This window comes from Sinocyclocheilus grahami, unplaced genomic scaffold, assembly GCF_001515645.1.
Source record: "Sinocyclocheilus grahami isolate Dianchi unplaced genomic scaffold, SAMN03320097.WGS_v1.1 scaffold96.1, whole genome shotgun sequence".
Taxonomy (NCBI): Eukaryota; Metazoa; Chordata; class Actinopteri; order Cypriniformes; family Cyprinidae; genus Sinocyclocheilus; species Sinocyclocheilus grahami.
Window position 1 is genome coordinate 2,746,947 of NW_015505275.1, and position 20,670 is coordinate 2,767,616.

Sequence of the window (20,670 nt, forward strand, 5' to 3'; positions counted from 1 at the left end):
TCAAGCCTGTCAATCACAGCAAGCAAGGGGCCCTTACTGATGACCCAAGAAAAGGAAGAGGTCTACTGAGTACACAAACATTTCTGATGGGGGATTTCACAGAAATGTGGGACTAGGAGGAAAGAGCCTGTCTGTTAAATAATACTGAAGGCCAAAAGGACTGAATCAACCAAATTTAAACAATTTATGTTGGTGGAAAAGTATTAGACGGATACAGTCTTCTGTTAAAGGGATTGTTCAGCTCAAAATGGTTTAGCAAGCATTTTATTGTGTATGCACATCTGTGTCACTTAAGACACACACACACTTACTTTTATAGGCTATTTGTTTCCACATCAGAAATGAATGAAAATCAACCTACTAAAAGTGCAAACTATAAACTATAAATGTACGCTGAAAAAAAAAATTGGAGCAGAAATAAGTTTCACATGTTCACATAGCCTAGAGGGGAGTGCGCCAACAGTTATTACCATTTCGTTGCAGGCGTCCCGAGTTCGAATCCCGGCTTGAGGACCTTTCCCGATCCCACCCCCTCTCCCCCTCCCACTTCACTTCCTGTCTACTCTACACTATCCTATCCTAATAAAAGCAAAATGCCAAAAACAAATCTTTAAAAAAATGGACATTCTATTAAAATGTTTTACACTCAAAAAATTCTTACAAGTCAGAAACTGGCTTCTCTTCTCCTTTCAATAAATATGAATGAGTGAGTCTTGACTGTTTAGGGTGTTACATATTTACATATTCAAATGCAGTTCAGATTAAAAAAAAATCAAAGTGAAGTGACTCCCTAAAAAAGGTGCAAAATTTTTAAAGAATTCGCCATCTTTGCCAAACTTCTAAAATGTAGTGCATTTATTTATGCATTTTTTATTTACTAGTAATATTTAGGCTGAATATGAGGGGGGAGAGAGTGTGGGTGGTGGTGCCAGACCAGGTTTTTGATCACTTGTATTTAGTTCCAAAAGAGATGGCTGGTGTTAAACAGAGCTAGAACAGCACTGACAGCCCCTCGCTTGGGTTTGGACTAGCTTAACTAACATAAAGCAAAAGTGGGTTTAGCAACACATGCAGAAGAATCCAGCATGTTAAATGCACAGGGAGATGTGATCAAGTTCAGACTTGCTTCCCACTGGACTGCCCAAGTGCTCTTACAGTACTTAACCTTGCATGTTAAATATTCAACAGCTCATATTCATTGTTTTCAAAAGTGATTGGTGATTGATATTAATCTCAAACATTGCTTATTCTCATCTCAAACTTTAATCTTTTCTTGAAACATTTTTTTTTTGAGTATCAAGACATTTCTGGCAAAATTTGGCAGGTCAGAAAGGTCCATTGTCAATAGTGTAGTGATGTATGAAGCACAAATCATACTTTACAATTAAGCAACAAAACGGTTTGTTGGTCATGGGGGCAAATACGAATGACCAACTGAACCCGATGCCAAATCTGCGTCATGAAATTTGTCTCAAAATCCCAGATCACATGGATTCCTTTTTAAATGACTGGATTTATGCTGCAAAACTTCTCTGAACAATGTTGCAATGTGATCACACTTTTACACTGATAGAATGTTCAGCACTCAAAATGAACTGTGACTGATCTTTGCTGGCTTATATTAATTTACTGTTTGTATATTACAATAAGTTTCTGTATCTAGGTATAGGTATACTTGGGTTCAAAAGTTTTAATACAAAAATGCTAAAACACATCAAATATAATATAAATATAACTATAAATGTAATAGTTTATATATATTTTTCCCTAAAACTAACACTATTCAAGCCCTATTCATTCTCATCTTATTCTCAGAGAAGCCAGTGAGAAAAAAAAAAAAAGAGATCAGGACATCTTCGAACCTGTATTCGTCATGTGTGCACACTGGCTCAATCTGTTGGCTAACCTTTGTTCCAGGGCTAAGACTTAAAAGTGATTGTTTTAAGAGCTTTTGGAGGTGACAATGGCAAGCTGAAGTGCCATATTCACGCTATGCCTTGGTAATTTCATTTCCATGTCAGGCCCTGGCCACTATAAACATTCATGCCAAAAATAGCCCTACCAAGAATGTCCAGTTCAGAAAACTCCAGGGACAAAAAGAAAACACACAAACATCACACGCAAGCTTTTGTTTACCCTCTGCATTTTTCCCAAGATCTAAGGCACTCTAGTGTTGTGGGAACACATGTGCTGCTATCTTTAAGTTGCCCAAACAGCTGACAGTTTACTGACGCCTAAAGCATAATGACATTAGCAGCCATTTACACAGCAAGGCGAGGAAAGCTGTGAGACACAGAACTAGATTCAGACGTTTACACCTTAATATCCCCCTCACCCCCTCTGAGAAAGAGCTTCTGATGCTGCTGAAGCTGAACCTAACATGTTCTGAAAGTTATATTGCTGAGAGATTTTTTTTTTAAAACATCAGGCATTGTTTTTGATTATTGGCTCACAATAGGATTGCACTGGAGTCATGGACAGATTCTGGTCAGTCTCAACAAATATGTAAATGCTAATGCGTTTTTGCTAAGTAGTCAACATTAGCTAGCTGCCACTGAGACTAAATAGGTTGTAAGTTTTTAGGTATGGACTATTTTTTAACATGTTGTTTGTGAGTTTTTAGCTTTTTTCCTTTTATTCTGTTCTCGTAATGTAAAAAACAATCACTTCGATTCGGTCACCTGATTTATTGAACAATATCTGATAAATTATTCCACTGGACCACACCAGGAATATCTCTTTTCTCTCCCCAAATCCTCAGTCACGTCTGTCTTCTGGTCTGTTTTCTATCGGAGGCACTTTAAAACTTTATTTTCCCCTCTTTTCTTCACTTCTGATTCCTATTAGCATCCTTTACTGTGGCAATGTTTCTAAAGTAGGAGAACAACAGAAAGACAGAAAGCTTTTTGAATTATCTGTCAGTATTTTAAAAATGCTGCTTTCCATTTTCCTCAGGTAAGACTGATCGTGTCTATATCCGACCACACTGGAGACGCATCGGAATGCAAGCCAAAGAATATTTAGATAGTATCCGATATGAAGCGCATATCAATGCCAGGTAGAGTGAGGAGTGAGAGCGATGCAGACTTATCGAACCTGGCATGCTGATTGGCTTCAGTGTCAACAGAAGACACACTTGCACTCTCTTTCTCTGTACACACAGAACAAACGCAACACAACCATGACCTCCTCTGGCATTTCCAGCTCCTCTGAGGGTTTGTGAGTGTTTGAGGAGAATAAAAGCCTACAGGTCAAACTGCTGTCTGAAAAAATCATAAACTCAGCAGCCAAGTTCCCCTAAAACACTGCCTTTAAAACACCATAAACCCTGTCATTAAACCGCCATCAAAATAGTGCCAAGCAAAGTTCACTGTACAGTGTTTCAAAGTCCGGTTTTTTGCTCGGCACACAAAAAAAAGTGCTTATTTTGCTGCCAATTATTATAGATACAGATATTCACATTTCTGATATAGACAAACCGATATTTATTTTTATTATTAATAACTGATAAATGGCCGATTAAAATTACAGTGGGGAAAAAAAGTATTTAGTCAGCCACCAATTGTGCAAGTTCTCCCACTTAAAAAGATGAGAGAGGCCTGTAATTTTCATCATAGGTATACCTCAACTATGAGAGACAAAATGAGAAAAAAAATCCAGAAAATCACATTGTAGGATTTTTAAAGAATTTATTTACAAATTATGGTGGAAAATAAGTATTTGGTCAATAACAAAATTTCATCTCAATACTTTGTTAAATACCCTTTGTTGGCAATGACAGAGGTCAAACATTTTCTGTAAGTCTTCACAAGGTTTTCACACACAGTTGCTGGTATTTTGGCCCATTCCTCAAGAGCAGTAATGTTTTGGGGCTGTCGCTGGGCAACACAGATTTTCAACCCCCTCCAAAGATTTTCAATGTGCAGTAAAGATACATTTTAAGATTTTCTAAGATTATATTTAATAGTGATATTAAATTATTAGCAAGCATTGCATGGCAGTAAAGTTATCTAAATATAAAAATAGTTCATATTAAATTAAATACACAAAATCAGCCGATACCAATTAAATAAAATAAAAAGCTCCAATATCAGCTGATAACCAATATGGTACTAATAAAAGCATTCCCACATGGCCATTATTAAAAAGATAGTTCACCCAAAAATTAAAAATCTCTCATTAATTACTCACACGTCGTTCCAAACCCATAAAACCTTTGTTCATCTTTGGAACACAAATTAAGATATTTTTGATGAAATCCAAAGCCTTTTCAAGGCCCAGAAAGGTAGTAAGGACATCATAAAAATAATAATTCCTTACATTTATATAGCGCTTTTCTAAGCACTCAAAGCGCTTTACATTGTCAGTGGGTATCTCCTCATCCACCACCAATGTGCAGCATCCACCTGGATGATGCGACGGCAGCCATAGTGCAGCAGAACGCCCACCACACACCAGCTTATTGGTGGAGAGGAGACAGAGTGAAGAAGCCAATCAGCAGATATGGGGATGGTTAAGAGGCCAATGGGAGAATTTTGGCCAGGACACCTCTACTCTTTTCGAAAGACATACTGGGATTTTTAATGACCACAGAGAGTCAGGACTTCGGTTTAACATCTCATCCGAAGGACAGTGCTTTTTACAGTATAGTGTCCCCATCACTATAATGGGGCGCTAGGACCCACACAGACCACAGGGTGGGCACCCCTTGCTGGTCTCACTAGCACCTCTTCCAGCAGCAACCTAGTTTTCCCAGGAGGTCTCCCACCCAGGTACGGACCAGGCTCAGCCCTGCTTAGCTTCAGTGGGTAACCAGTCTTGGGCTACAGGGTGACACGGCTGCCGGTAAAATAGTCCATGTGATATCAATGGTTCGACCTTAATTTGATAAAAGGTAGGAGAATATTTTTGTGCACAAAGAAAACAAAAATAACAACTTTATTCAACAATTTCTTCTCTTCCGCGTCAGTCTTCGACATAAGGACATCGTTAAAATAGTCCATGTGACATCAGTGGTTCAACTTTAATTTTATGAAGCTATGAGAATATTTTTGTGCACAAAGAACACAAAAATAACCTTATTCAACAACTTCTTCTTCTCTTCCGTGTCAGTCTTCGACACACATTCACGAGAGCATGCTTGCCTTGCATAAAAGCACAACGTAAGCCTGATGTTGCAGTTATGCTGTCAATCTGTGATGGCAAGTCAGTCTCACCCCGTCGTTCAATTCCGTTTCTCTCTAACAGACGTGTGAACGTCGCTTGCTCATCACTAAATAGAAGCAACTGATTACCGTGCTCTGTCTGTCTGCCGGCTGCTCCTCAGAGTCAAGGGCAGATCGACAGTAGACACAGGGCTGTGGGAAGAAGGGAGGAGAGGGGCGCCCACCTGCACACGTGGCCCTGCAGGAAACACAGTGTGCTCAGTGCCCAGAGCAGGAGCCTCAGGGCAGGTGAGATCACCACTGCTCTTTCACACTGACTCCAGTACTGTGCAATCGCCACCGCAGGCAACTTTTTTTCCCATTACCGTACTGCAAAAATGCTTAATATCAACAACTCTGCAGTGTTTCAGGTCCACACTGTACATCTACTCAAACGGATCTGAGGCCAACAACAGCAGACTACTTAGTGGCTATGAAACGCTGACCGAAACCTTTTGCAAAGGCTTTTGAATTTTTCAGAAGTTTGTGGTACCAAAATACTGTTATTATAATAAGTTATTTCTGCCGCCTGCATGCAATGTAACTCTTTTACGAAAGACCAAGCCACATATGTTGAAAAATGCTGACAAGATCACGCATTTCATAATTTCTTTGGTCCTATCTTTTAATTAATTCATATTATATTTATATATAAATATATACAGTCAGTGACTTGAATACATCTCGCATATGGTGAGCATGTTCTTTTTTTTCTCTTTTTTTTGTGGAGACAAACTCAAAAATGTCAGGGTGATGTAATTGTCCTGATATTATAATAAAGAAAAATTAAAAAACTTTAAAACCTTAAGTAGACTGCTATTGCTTTTTATTGTTACTTCTTAGAAAAAAAAATTGTTTAACAAAACTGCTAACAAAACTTTTACTCCAGTCTTCAGTGTCATTTGAATATGCTAATTTGTAACAAAATAAATTATTATTATTATTATTATTATCAGTGTTGAAAACTGTTAGGCTAATATTTTTTTACCTTGTGCTGCCTAATATTTTTGTGGAAACAGTGATTCATTTTTTCAGGACTGTTTGACGAAAAAAAAGTTCAAAAGAACAGCATTTATTTGAAACAGAAATCTTTTGTAAAATTATAAATGTCTTTTCTGTCACTTTTTATTCACCTTGTTGAATAAAAAAAAAGTACAAAATTATTTTTTATCTTTTGAAAGATAGTATGTACATTTCTAAGAACTCTTTATATAAAAAACCCTTCCTTTTTAAAATTGTGGACCCTCTTTCATTTCATTAACCAAAAAATGCTTTGCCAAGTGAAAAGCCAATTTAGACCTGTGAGGCTTCAAGCACTCAGCAAAAGACTTTAACTATTCCCAAGAAGTTACATCGACTTTTAAAGAGACCTTCACAAACAAAACTTTATTTACTGAGAGCTTACACTCTAACAAATGGTGGGTTGTTTCAACCCAATGTTGGGTCAAATATGGACTAACCCAACTGTTGGGTTAAATTTTGGTTACATTTTTAAATTAGCTTTTTAACCCAACAGTTGGGTTAGTCCATATTTGACCCAACATTGGGTTGAAACAACCCAGCATTTTTTAGAGTGTACAGTGGAACGTTCAGGTTTCTCAACCTCACTAAATATTTCTCTCTATCCAAACTCTAAATAAACTCACAAAGGAGGTGACGTTCTCTACTCCTGGCATTGAGTGCCAAACTCCACATTAAAACCTCCCACACCACTGTCTGACAGGGCAATTAGAGTGACATGGAACCGGTGCTCTCCACTCCAGAAAAAAAAAACTACAGTCTCCATGGTAACGCAGATGGTGGTCCACAGTTTTGAGCTTTTCAATTTGAGACACTTTAGTCAAAAGCATCAAGCTTCAGAAGACACCACTGGACTTAAAAGAGAGAAATATCTCTCGAACCTCGAACATCTGTCCTAAGGCCATCATTACACTGTCCGTGAGCCGGTATAGCTCTAAACGGGTAATAAACGCTCTGGGATTGTGGGTAATAGAGGCCGCAGGCTTCACATACTCGAAACGCAGGTTTTGGAAATAACTGCGAAGAGATCATCTTATATTTGTGGGTGGAAAACAGCTTGAAAAGCAACTGTGCCATGGCAGAAACTCTCGACGAATCAGATCTGAATCAAACAGGAGATAAATAATGAATGAAAGAATGAAGTAACCCACTGACATCTGGCCTTAGCAATGAAGGATCCGAAGGAGCGTACAACTTTAGATGTTGCCCAAAAAGCACAAATGTAGGCGATCCAAAAGGAAAGAACCCTTTAGCAAAATGTTAAGCCCTCCAGATAAAGAGATTTCTTCCTGTTCATCCATTCAGCCTATTATTCCTCCATTCATCTTGATCTGTATCAGTTCGGCCACTCCGCCTTTGCTCTTTGGATCGGCCATCGAAGTCATCTATATCCAACAACAGAAACATATCCCATAACACTAAGATGAAAGCAAAGATATCCTACAACATCCCAAATGGAGGATGAGCTCACAAACACGCACACACAGTCGATATTATCGAACATGCTGCGGTCTTTGTGGTGGGAGATTTAGTGACATTACCTACCAGTGACAGGCCTCATCGTGAGGTCATTCATCACCGTTGTGTCTGCGGGTCGACTGGCACGCGACCCATGATTGCAAAAAGACGCTCGATCACACTTTGGTGTAGCGATCACACGAAAAATCAATTCACCTGTGTGCATTTGTGTACGTGTGTCGACTACTGAATTTATCATATCGCTTCTCCATGTCCTTGAGGTACCAGATTCGCAGATGATTACAAATGGACAAGTATATGAGCTCTCGCACACAAGCTGCAATTTCCGAAATACATTTCGGTCAAGGTCTTGGTCCCAAGTGGCTAATTTCCTGCAAACGCCGTAGCATTAATCGCTTGGAATATGAGGAAGAGGAAAAGAAAGGCAGCTTTGTTCTCCATCATACCGAAAAGCAATTAATACAGTAATCCTGTCCCAGCAGGCCTTGGGGGAGGGCTGTATGTAAATGACCAGAAACAGGAAAGTGAGTGAGATGAAGTAAATTAGCTTCAGGCTGAGGGTAATAAATAAATATCCATGCTGATTAAAAACTCACTAACACGTCTCTCCAATGCAGGTCAGCTACATTCATTGGGGGGGGGGGGGAAAGTCTAATTTCCTTTTCTCAAGGTGACCTTTCATGTCCAATAAAAAGATATATAACAATTTCTTCAGGCTTCAGACACCACACATACGCATTCATTAAGCCTTCAAATGTGCTGACAATGAAGAACGCAGCTTGAAATAAAGATTTATAACTAATGTTCTTCTTATTAAAAATTCTCTTCTGCTATGACTTGCTGGATTAAACCATCTATCTCCTGGACGTGTCTTTCTACCCTAACAGTGCTGGGGAAGATACTTTGAAGTGTAGTTTGTTAAGGGACATATAAGTAAAAGTACTAGATATAGTACAAGCTAATGAAACACTGCCATTAAACAGCATTTGAACAGATTTATTTGCACTGAACGCCCCCGATAAAACTAGAAAACAGCACAATCTAACAATATATTTGAGTAAAACAGTGGCCAAGCAGCAGCACTGCTTAAACATTATTACTTTGTAAGATTATTTACCAAAAAAATATCATATTCATTTGTATCACTACACAAAGAATGAAGCCTGCAAAGGGACTCAAGTCTTTTTTTTACTAAACTAGCGTATTTAAATGAACCAATTCAGTGCATTGATTCACTTGTTTGATTACTACTGCAAAAAAATCGATTCCTTTTTTCTTTATGTAAATTGGAGCAGCTTTTTTTTACCATTAATTAAAAAAATTTATTAATTTAATTTACACTAAATGCCACCAACATAAAATTTAAAACTTAATACCATCAATAAACACAAAATCATCAACAAAACTAGAAAACGTCATAATTTACATTCCTAGAACAAAAACACAAAAACAAAGTGGCCAACAGAAGCGTTTAACTAAATATGATTTTTAAGATTATTATAATAAATACTGTAATATTATTTTGTATATAGCAAGAAAACGTAGACTGCAAAAGGACCAAAATTCAGACTTTTTCATGTTACGCATAAATCATGAAGCATGTTTGAGCACATTTGCACACTCTGATGTCCATGCAAAATACTTTTTGCACAAAAAAAAGTTTTCAAAATGCTTTAAAATCTGTAGCATTTTATAATGTCACACTGCTACTTGTTGAAATAAAAATTCCATGCTAAGTTAGTAGTGCTGAAAATGCTAAAGTTAGTTTGTTACTCCCCCAACACAGGCTCATACAGGAGCAAAACAAAATTTTCTTTGGAAGAAGAATTCAGTGCTTGTGAAATGCAGAGTTTGAGTTTGTGAAATGCACTTCACTCACTTAATCAGTGGCCTTGCCCTGCGCTGTCAATATGGCTGATCACACCGGTTTTTCCACATTACGTTAACAACTTCATGAGCTCTGCTGAGCACAGTATTAATCTCCGGCGAAACCCCGCTTTTCACCCTGATCGATACACGCTGTCTGTCCTGCCTGCGGCGCGTAGACTGTGGGAACCACTTTTTTGGAATCCGGTCAAAACTTTCACCACGCATTTCACACACACGGGATCGATGACATGCATAATTAAATATTCAATATTGACTGTTATTTAATAAATTTAAAAAAACTCTAATATTGGGAAAAACCCATTTTAGCACTAATATATGTTATATCCTCAAAATAAAATAACTTTTATTTTTGTTTATGTTTATTTATGTTGAGAATTTGGTATTTGTATTAATATTGTAATCATTTTGTGCTTTGCTATGTGATATGTTTAATGTCGGAATTGCCATTTTTAAAAACTCAAGAAAAGCACATTTTCATAATGTCAGTGTACTTTATACATCTACAATGAAGGTCCACAACAATGTTGATAAATTCCAGCTACTTGTATTTGTGACGCAGCCAGGTCACAGGTGATGAAGTCATCAATTTCCCAAACTTCAGTGTATCAAGGGTCTTGCTAATACTTACATTTGTTCACAATGTCCTCAAGCACATCATAGGGAATTAGGGAGCAGAATGAAACACAACCAGTCTTCAGTTAGACTTCTGTTCAGCTAGAGTCCATTGCATAACTGATGGCAAGAGTAAAATAAATGAGCAAGAGTTGTTTACTTCAAACTCTTAAAAGTATGCCAACTTAAATTCCCAAGGTGCCCTCTTTGTCTGAGGTAAATCACAGTAGGGCGGTTCACATCTCCTAAGTGAGCCAAAGCTTTGTCACCACAGTCGCCATTAAGCTAATTGCCTTTATAGAATCTGAATGGTGATGAGACAACAGTCTTCTCTTTCTGTCTTTGTTGAGACAGACAGATCTGGCATCTAAAAGGCTGAGGCTCAGTTCTTCAATGCTTTCAGATAGGGTCACATGTCATTGGCAGATCTGAGTCTGTAAAACAGAAAGAATACAGCAAGTCCATGAGCTCAGAGACCAAACTATGCCAAAAATAAGGATACGTTTAAAAATACAGAATGAGAGAATTAGATATTGTGCCATATTAATGAAGTGTCTAAGAATATGAAACATTATATGAGAGATATTTCTAGGTCTGTTTTGCTTTGTAGTCTATTCTGTCTGTGATTAGAGAAGACAAGGTGGAATCTGATCCCAGACCTGCTGTATTTTCTATGAACACAGTGCCTGGCTCCCTCAGAGACGTCTTGAAGCAAGGCTTTCCTCTTCATTTACATTTTTGTGCAACATAACAAATGTCATCCTCAAGGATCTCTGCATAAAACAGGCTGTATTAACCTCATTCGTTTCATTTTCATGAATTTGCCACTCCTTTGTGTTTGTGAATCCTCACAGCAGCAGTTTTGGAGTCCCTGCCTCCCTGAGCACAACACGAGTTCAAACATCAGCATCACAGTGCATCCCTGGGTCCAAAACGAATACCTTTAATACCTTGGCCAGGTATTAAAGGTGAACAAGTTCTTGGCTACACAAAAGTTACAATCTGATAAAATTAGTTGTTTTATCATGTATATTACCCTCAGGAGGAACAAGAAGGTTATTCTAAAAATAAACAAACCTAGAGGTTCTCACATATGATCCAGGTACACTAAACTGTGGCAGTCATGTGGGATATACAGATTTGAATCTGTGTCAACATAACGTAACGTAACGTAACATAACGTAACATAGCATAGCAACGCAACACTAGTAAAATGAATGCTAACAATGCTACAGTTGAAGTACAATTACACACAATTAAAAGTTTTGGCCAATACCAATTACATACTAATTATTTTCATAAGCTGATACCAGATAAATGGCTAATATTAAGAATAGCGCAGGAATCAAATAAAAATAAAACACTAAACTAAAATCAACCATTATGTAGGCAACACAACGTTATTTCATAAAATATGAAAAACGTTTTATATTTACATAGTTTTATATTTTTAAAGTTTTAAAGGTTTTCAATTATTAGTATTAATATAAAAAATTTACTTTGAGTGGTAGATGACACTAAAGGTAATCTTAATGTAAATACAGGTCCACCTGTATAAGGGACATGCATAATTAAATATTCAATATTGACTGTTATTTAATAAATTTAAAAAAACTCTAATATTGGGAAAAACCCATTTTAGCACTAATATATGTTATATCCTCAAAATAAAATAACTTTTCTTTTGTTTATGTTTATTTATGTTGAGAATTTGGTATTTGTATTAATATTGTAATCATTTTGTGCTTTGCTATGTGATATGTTTAATGTCGGAATTGCCATTTTTAAAAACTCAAGAAAAGCACATTTTCATAATGTCAGTGTACTTTTTACATCTACAATGAAGGTCCACAACAATGTTGATAAATTCCAGCTACTTGTATTTGTGACGCAGCCAGGTCACAGGTGATGAAGTCATCAATTTCCCAAACTTCAGTGTATCAAGGGTCTTGCTAGTACTTACATTTGTTCACAATGTCCTCAAGCACATCATAGGGAATTAGGGAGAAGAATGAAACACAACCAGTCTTCAGTTAGACTTCTGTTCAGCTAGAGTCCATTGCGTAACTGATGGCAAGAGTAAAATAAATGAGCAAGAGTTGTTTACTTCAAACTCTTAAAAGTATGCCAACTTAAATTCCCAAGGTGCCCTCTTTGTCTGAGGTAAATCACAGTAGGGCGGTTCACATCTCCTAAGCGAGCCAAAGCTTTGTCACCACAGTCGCCATTAAGCTAATTGCCTTTATAGAATCTGAATGGTGATGAGACAACAGTCTTCTCTTTCTGTCTTTGTTGAGACAGACAGATCTGGCATCTAAAAGGCTGAGGCTCAGTTCTTCAATGCTTTCAGATAGGGTCACATGTCATTGGCAGATCTGAGTCTGTAAAACAGAAAGAATACAGCAAGTCCATGAGCTCAGAGACCAAACTATGCCAAAAATAAGGATACGTTTAAAAATACAGAATGAGAGAATTAGATATTGTGCCATATTAATGAAGTGTCTAAGAATATGAAACATTATATGAGAGATATTTCTAGGTCTGTTTTGCTTTGTAGTCTATTCTGTCTGTGATTAGAGAAGACAAGGTGGAATCTGATCCCAGACCTGCTGTATTTTCTATGAACACAGTGCCTGGCTCCCTCAGAGACGTCTTGAAGCAAGGCTTTCCTCTTCATTTACATTTTTGTGCAACATAACAAATGTCATCCTCAAGGATCTCTGCATAAAACAGGCTGTATTAACCTCATTCGTTTCATTTTCATGAATTTGCCACTCCTTTGTGTTTGTGAATCCTCACAGCAGCAGTTTTGGAGTCCCTGCCTCCCTGAGCACAACACGAGTTCAAACATCAGCATCACAGTGCATCCCTGGGTCCAAAACGAATACCTTTAATACCTTGGCCAGGTATTAAAGGTGAACAAGTTCTTGGCTACACAAAAGTTACAATCTGATAAAATTAGTTGTTTTATCATGTATATTACCCTCAGGAGGAACAAGAAGGTTATTCTAAAAATAAACAAACCTAGAGGTTCTCACATATGATCCAGGTACACTAAACTGTGGCAGTCATGTGGGATATACAGATTTGAATCTGTGTCAACATAACGTAACGTAACGTAACATAACGTAACATAGCATAGCAACGCAACACTTTCTATTCATCAAAGAATCCTGAAAAAAGGTATCACAATAAAATAAAAAGTCAACCTTAATAATAATAAGAATGTTTCTTGAGCACAAAATAAGCAAATTAGAATGTTTTCTGAAGGGCCATGTGACATATGCCTGCTGAAAATTCAGCTTTTCCACCACAAGAATAAATTACATTTTAAAATATTGTAAAATAATAGATTACAACACTACAGTTTTTACTGTATTTCTGATCAAATAAATAAAGCCTTGGTGAACATAAAACTCTACTTTCAAAAAAATCTTTTGAACTTTTGTAGTATGACATATTAATCAGATATAATTAAATAATAATAATAATAAATTTAATAAATAATAATAAAAAATGAAGTTTATATTTTAAACGAAAATTACACTTAAAGGGATAGTTCACCTAAAAAAGAAAAATCTGTCATTAATTACTCACCCTCATGTCGTTCCAAACCCGTAAAACCTTTGTTCATCTTCAGAACACAAATTAAGATATTTTTGATGAAATCCAAGAGCTTTCTGACCCTGCATAGACAGCAACGCAACTGACACATTCAAGGACCAGAAAGGTAGTAAAGACATTGTTAAAATAGTCCATGTGACACCAGTGGTTTATCCTGTAATGTTAAAAAGCTATCCTATTTGTGTGCAAAGAAAACAAAATTAACGACTTCACTCAACTATTTCCACTCTTCCGGATTTCATCAAAAATATCTTAATTTGTGTTCTGAAGATGAACAAAGGTCTTACGGGACTGGAACGACATGAGGGTGAGTAATTAATGACAGAATTTTCATTTTTGGGTGAACTATCCCTTTAATACATCTAATTCAAGACATTCTCTCAAAGCAGTCTGTATTATTTCAAAAAATAATGTGATCTAGTAAAATATAATCGCCTACACCTGGATTTCCACACCTTTAGCCTACAGTTGGTTCACCCTCCGCCTATGACAGAGTAGAAGTATACAAGAAAGAAATGACTTCTGACTTACAGAATCAGTAAAATGCCTTTTATAACACACAGCTGCACAGAGGGACACAAGAGTGTTGTGTTCAAAGACTTGTGCTGACAGACATAAAGAGAGAAGGGACATTCATAATTCAAAGATGGGTGGTGGTGGAGGGGGTTAATCCCTCTCCATCTGCCTAACAGCACCTCTCCCTCCCTCAACACTGGCCTCAGATCCACCTGAACTGAACCAGGGGCTCTCAGCTAAAGATTTGGGCTGACCTGCATGAAGGCTCCCTGCAGACTTTGCCTCCCTGTCTTCCAAATCGCCAATGCCTGACTTTGAAGTTTCCAGAAGGAGAGACTCCGAGGGGCCTGCAATCTCACCAGCATGGCTGTTCTCAGGATTAAGGGACACAGATGAGCCAGGAGGTGCTTCCTGGCTCCAAATGTGCAAGCTTTTTCCCCCCATCCCCAGCACTGATGGATAAACAGACAAACTAAAGGCAGCAGAAAACACACACAATGCGCAAACAAAGTGTAATGTGGCACTGGGTCCTAAGAAACCAATTTGTGAATAAGAACAGAAGGAGGTGTGGGGGGGGGGACGCTGCTTTGGTCTATGACTCCCCTTTTCTCTTCCTCCTCCTGCTACTCTGCTTGTTCTTTTAACACCATTTTCAGTTCTGCACACCAAAAAAGGAATAAACTCAATCTGAAAACTCAAGAAGCTTCTTATAAGGCTTATAAAGGAATATTCTCTTTGCATAAGTTGCAAGTTTCTGTTGTATTAATGACATACAGTACAGTGAACAAAAAAATGCCCCCTTAGCCACTGCCTATTCGGAGAACAAAATGGTTGCAACATTTCAAACAAAACGACATGCTGCTCAAAGGGAACCAAAGTGAAATTTTCATTGAGTGAAATTGGCTAACACAGACTCTCATCACCCCTGAGGAAAAAGTAAATGCCCCCTTAAATTTAATATCTAGCTAGACAACATTAAACAATAATAACGGCAATCAAACACCACCTGTAATTTGATATGAGCCTTTGTTTCTTTGCAGTACTTCAGATGTCAACTTGACTCTGTTTTGGATTATTGTCCTGCTGTATCACACAATTACACTTAAGCTTCAACTCATGGTCAGATGCCCAGACAATCTCTTAAAGAATTATCTATATATGGTTGAATATAAGCTACTTTCAACGATAACAAGTCACAGAGGCCACCACGGACAGCAAAACATACCAAGTCAACCATAATGCCACTGTACACATCACTTTCTTACAGTACAATGCTGTATTTGCTATTTACATTTTCAATCATCTGACCATAGAATAAACCAAGGTCTTGGGATCATGGCATGCTTTCTTTAACAAACATGATGTGAGTTTTGATGTTCTTCTTGGTGAGCAGAAATTTTCACCTGGATACTCTTCCTTAAAGTCCGTTTTTCATAGTCCCTTTCCTATTGCGGAGTCATGAACCGTGACCTTGGCTGAAGCAAGAGAAGCCTGTAGTTCTTTGAAAGTTTTTCTGTGATAATTTGAAGCTTTCCAGATGAGGTGCCAGTGTGCCGTTTGAGAAATTCTGACCACTTTTGGGAATATTCACCACTAAAGGCCCCGATATACTTCAAACAAAATCGAAGAACGAACTGATATGGCATCATTGAACAAAATCAGGCTGAAACGAAGTTAATTTTGAGTTAGTTTCGGCAGTTCGAAACACAGAGCATCGCGACACATGTTTACATTAGTCTACACCCCGCCTCCAGCAGCACGGGGGTGTTGGAATGTTCGAAAATAGTATACCGTCGCTCAGCCTTTTTGACTTCTTTTTGCCCCCAAACGAAGAACAAAAAACAAACTTCGTTTGAAGTATATCGGGGCTTTAAGAGTTCTGACTCCAATTTAATTTCCGTTGATTTCAAAGACTAAGGGGGCAATTACTTTTGCACAGAGACAACACGGGTAATTTATTACTTTTTTATTATTAATAAAAAAATGAAAATTATATCATCATTTACTCATCCTCATGTCATTCCAAACCTTTATGACTGACTATTTTGGAACACAAAAGATGATATTTTGAAGAATTCTAGTAACTAAACAGTTTGTTAGGACAGAAATTACAAAAGGAAGTCAATGGGAACCAAAACGTTGCGTTCCACAGAGGTCAGCCAGTCATACAGGTTTGGAATGACATGAGGGTGAAAAAATGATGACAGAATTTTCAGATTTGTGTGGGCTATCCCTTTAAATAAACCACATGACGACAAATATACACTTTGTGTTTTCCGTGTTTCCTTTGCCTACATTTTTATTGTGAATGCATGAATATATTCAGGTAGAAAAATATGTAAAAATCAGGTTAATACTTTTTCATGCCAATGTACCTGGAATGTGCATACTCATGATAAACACACATTTACAATCAACAGAGCAAGTGCACCTAGTAATTGTGATTATTTTCGATTAATCATGTAGCCATGCAAACCCAAATTTCCACACACTTTTAAATCGAGAAAGAAAAATCTTTCTAAACCCACATGGTATGCAGCAGAATTCTGGGTAAAATAATGCACGGCAGCTGAAGCTGGCATACGTGCTAATAAATCTTAGCGTTGCCGACTTGCTAAAGATCCCTTCCATCGAGTCTGCATCAGCTGACCCCAATTATAATTCTGCCACCCCTTTCTGTCCGAGCACAGAGCTGAATGTGATTAGTCATATCTTATGACGTATCTCCATTGTCATGGACAGTCTGGGGGACTTGAACTCGTCTTTGTTCGAATACACATAGGGTGATAAACTACACTGGGAATAGCGATAACAGCTAAACGATGGAGCACATAATGGCTCCATATGGCTCATCTAAATAAAACAACCATAAGCTGTCAGAGCAAAGCAGCGGCTCCATGGAGCGGTAGAAAGGTGGAAGCACCGGAGGACGCCTATGATGTTTAGCCTTCCACGGGGCCCAAGGTCAAACGCAACCCTGCATCTGGCCAGCCATCTGCTCCCTGCAGCCGGCCAACAGAGCCTGTCACCACCAGCCCTGCGTCCAGCGTTGTGGGATGCGTCTTGATCTCTAAGGGATATCTGGGCAGACAGGGGGCATGAGTAAAAGGGCCTTGCACAGGTGCGCTGTGATGCATGCGTGTTCCAGCAGATTTTTTCCCACTCTTCATGTCAAGTCTCCTGTCTCATCTGTTTTGTCTTCTCTTAAGTGATCTCTCTCCGATTCCGTCGTCTGCTTGTTTCTCTTTTCTGAAGTGTTTGAAAATCTGCCCACCTCCCTTTTACCCTCTCCAACTGTGATACTTTTCTATCGTTTGTCGCCTGCTCGCCGTGAGACTTGATTTAAACAGATTGTCTGACAGACTGTCAGATGTTTCTTTTAAATTATATTTGTATTCTTCTAAAAATTGACAGACGTTGTCCCCCATGCGATGGCCTTGGGTGAATAGTCCAGCCAAAATAATGAAGTTGGATGATATTTCAATTTTCTGTCAAATCAAGTCATTGTCCTTCAGAGGGGCTCAACTCTACTTCACCAAGCAAATTTCAACAAAAGAGCAGGACGTGAGGAGAAAATGGAACAAACCGTTCAAGTGACTTTGATCAGTTCAACAAACTAAATAATTCACTAGCATCATTTAAAATGACAGATTTAGTGTTTTATTCTTATAAAATAAAATAGACATAAAATAGTATAGAATTTTAATATTGGATATGTATCAGTTATCAGCTTATAAATTAGTAAATTAGTGGCTTATCAGTATTGGAAAATTGAGATTATAATATTGTGCATCCTAATGTAGGATAAGTGTAGGATAGGATACAGTGGGGAAAAAATGCTGTAAACAGTACTTCACACAATTAACAGCACCCATATTAGTAATTGTGATTATTTTCGATTAATCATGTAGCCATGCAAACCCAAATTTCCACACACTTTTAAATCGAGAAAGAAAAATCTTTCTAAACCCACATGGTATGCAGCAGAATTCTGGGTAAAATAATGCACGGCAGCTGAAGCTGGCATACGTGCTAATAAATCTTAGCGTTGCCGACTTGCTAAAGATCCCTTCCATCGAGTCTGCATCAGCTGACCCCAATTATAATTCTGCCACCCCTTTCTGTCCGATTGTCCCCCATGCGATGGCCTTGGGTGAATAGTCCAGCCAAAATAATGAAGTTGGATGATATTTCAATTTTCTGTCAAATCAAGTCATTGTCCTTCAGAGGGGCTCAACTCTACTTCACCAAGCAAATTTCAACAAAAGAGCAGGACGTGAGGAGAAAATGGAACAAACCGTTCAAGTGACTTTGATCAGTTCAACAAACTTCATGCCATAGGTTCTTACCTCAAAATTGGATCCAATCAGACAGCAGGACCGCAGTCAGGTGATTAAGCTGAGGGTAAAGTGCTGGATCGCTTAAGGAAGTTGTGACATTCCACAACAGACCTAAGAACAAAGACAAACATTTATAAAACTTGAGTTGACCATAACTTTGAGTTTCAATGCACACTTTGTGCAATAAATAAATTAAAAATAAAAAAAGTTCACTTCTAAAATTTACTAGTTTTTTGTAAGTTTGGGGTCTCTTATGCTCAAAGAGGCTGTACTTATTTGATCAAAAATACAGCAAAATGGTAATATTATGAGATATTTGAATACTTAAAATGGAAAGTAACTGTTTTAATATAATAAGAAAAATATTAATATAATAATTTAAGAATTTATTTTATATATACTTTAAATTGAAATGTATTCCTATGATTGCAATGTTAAGAAGATAGTAAACCAGTCTAAAAGGGTCATGAAACTCCAGACTACTTTTTCTGAGATTTTAGCAGAGGTGTTTGTGTTGCACATCATAGAAGACAATGTTAGCATCCAATAATTTTAACTGTTGGAGAAAACTGGTTAATGTGAAGCTTTTTTGCGCTATTTTTATCTTCCGGGTTTAAAATCTGTATCGTATTGACGTCACAATTTGTGACGTGGCAAAGGACGATAGTACATCGATGACGCGCCGGTGTCTATTAAATTATTCATGAGACTGCGTGTTCTTGTGAGAAGACGCTTTGCTTAATTATTCATAACAGCATGTGCTGATTTGCTATGACAGACGCTTCACTGTGAGATGACATCACGCACATTAACTGAGAGAAACGTTCATGGATCGAAGGAGAGTGTTCGTTTTTGCTTTGTATTAAGCTTATAGGCTTATATAAACGCCGCAGAATAAGCCTTAAAGAGTTATCATAGCTGCAACAGCGCATTCATATAAATGTTTTCGATACAAATAAAAACGTTCATGGATCGAAGGAGAGTGTTCGTTTTTGCTTTGTATTAAGAGTTTGGTATAAACGCGATTCATTCACTTAGTGTAGCCTAACCGTTTTTACAGCTCCGTGACACAACCCGTCAATAGGCTTATATAAACGCCGCAGAATAAGCCTTAAAGAGTTATCATAGCTGCAACAGCGCATTCATATAAATGTTTTCGATACAAATAATAATGGCTGTGCATTTATTTGTGTTTTTAACTCGAACTCGGAGCGAAATGAAACTGTCTGAACCCAAAGCCGTGTGTGTTGTCTGCCTCCCCTCTTCCCCCTCCACTCCGTTGTGCACCACGCCCACTTTTTTAGCGTTTTTTTTAAACTGTTGAGAACTAACCAGTGCTGAAACAGGGGGTTTCATGACCCTTTAGTTTATTTGTGTTTTTAACTCGAACTCGGAGCGAAATGAAACTGTCTGAACCCAAAGCCGTGTGTGTTGTCTGCCTCCCCTGTTCCCCCTCCACTCCGTTGTGCACCACGCCCACTTTTTTAGCGTTTTTTTAAACTGTTGTGAGAACTAACCAGTGCTGAAACAGGGGGTTTCATGACCCTTTAGAAATAATTCTAATGTGGTGATTTTGTCTGATCTGGTTTGCTCAATAGGCTAAACATTTTTTGTTATGATCAATTAGGGCTGCACGATTATGACAAAAATCATAATTGTCGATTATCCCCTTGAAATTGTAATTGCGATTATTAATTACGATTATCACAATTTACATTGAATGATGTTTATACCATTGTATTATGCAACTGCATGTCGTATTTTTATATGAAAATAAACAAGCTGAAAACACTCTAAGTGAAAAACTTTTAGCGCTTTTCTATAGTATTAAGCCTCAAATATCAACTAAACATCGGATTGGTTTCTTCTTTAAATTATAAAAAAAATAAAAAAGATGAATGGTATTATAATGTTATACTAAAACTAACATTAAAATAATGGGGAAAACCCTTAAGATAAGATGTAGAAAGAAAACAACGCATCTT

The 20,670-nt window shown here is 37.6% G+C and overlaps 1 protein-coding gene across 5 annotated transcripts in view; it reads right to left on the reverse strand.

The window, feature by feature from the left end:
• LOC107587820 (semaphorin-6D-like) overlaps positions 1–20,670 on the reverse strand; it is a 152,159-nt gene that overhangs the window by 112,871 nt on the left and 18,618 nt on the right. For 4 of the 5 annotated variants that reach the window (XM_016275758.1, XM_016275761.1, XM_016275760.1 and 1 more), the window contains exon 2: positions 18,695–18,796. The gene's annotated coding sequence lies outside the window, so the exon portion shown is untranslated. Of the gene's footprint in view, positions 1–10,221; positions 10,273–18,694; positions 18,797–20,670 lie in introns of those variants that run through there. The other variant, XM_016275759.1, reaches the window with a different exon arrangement.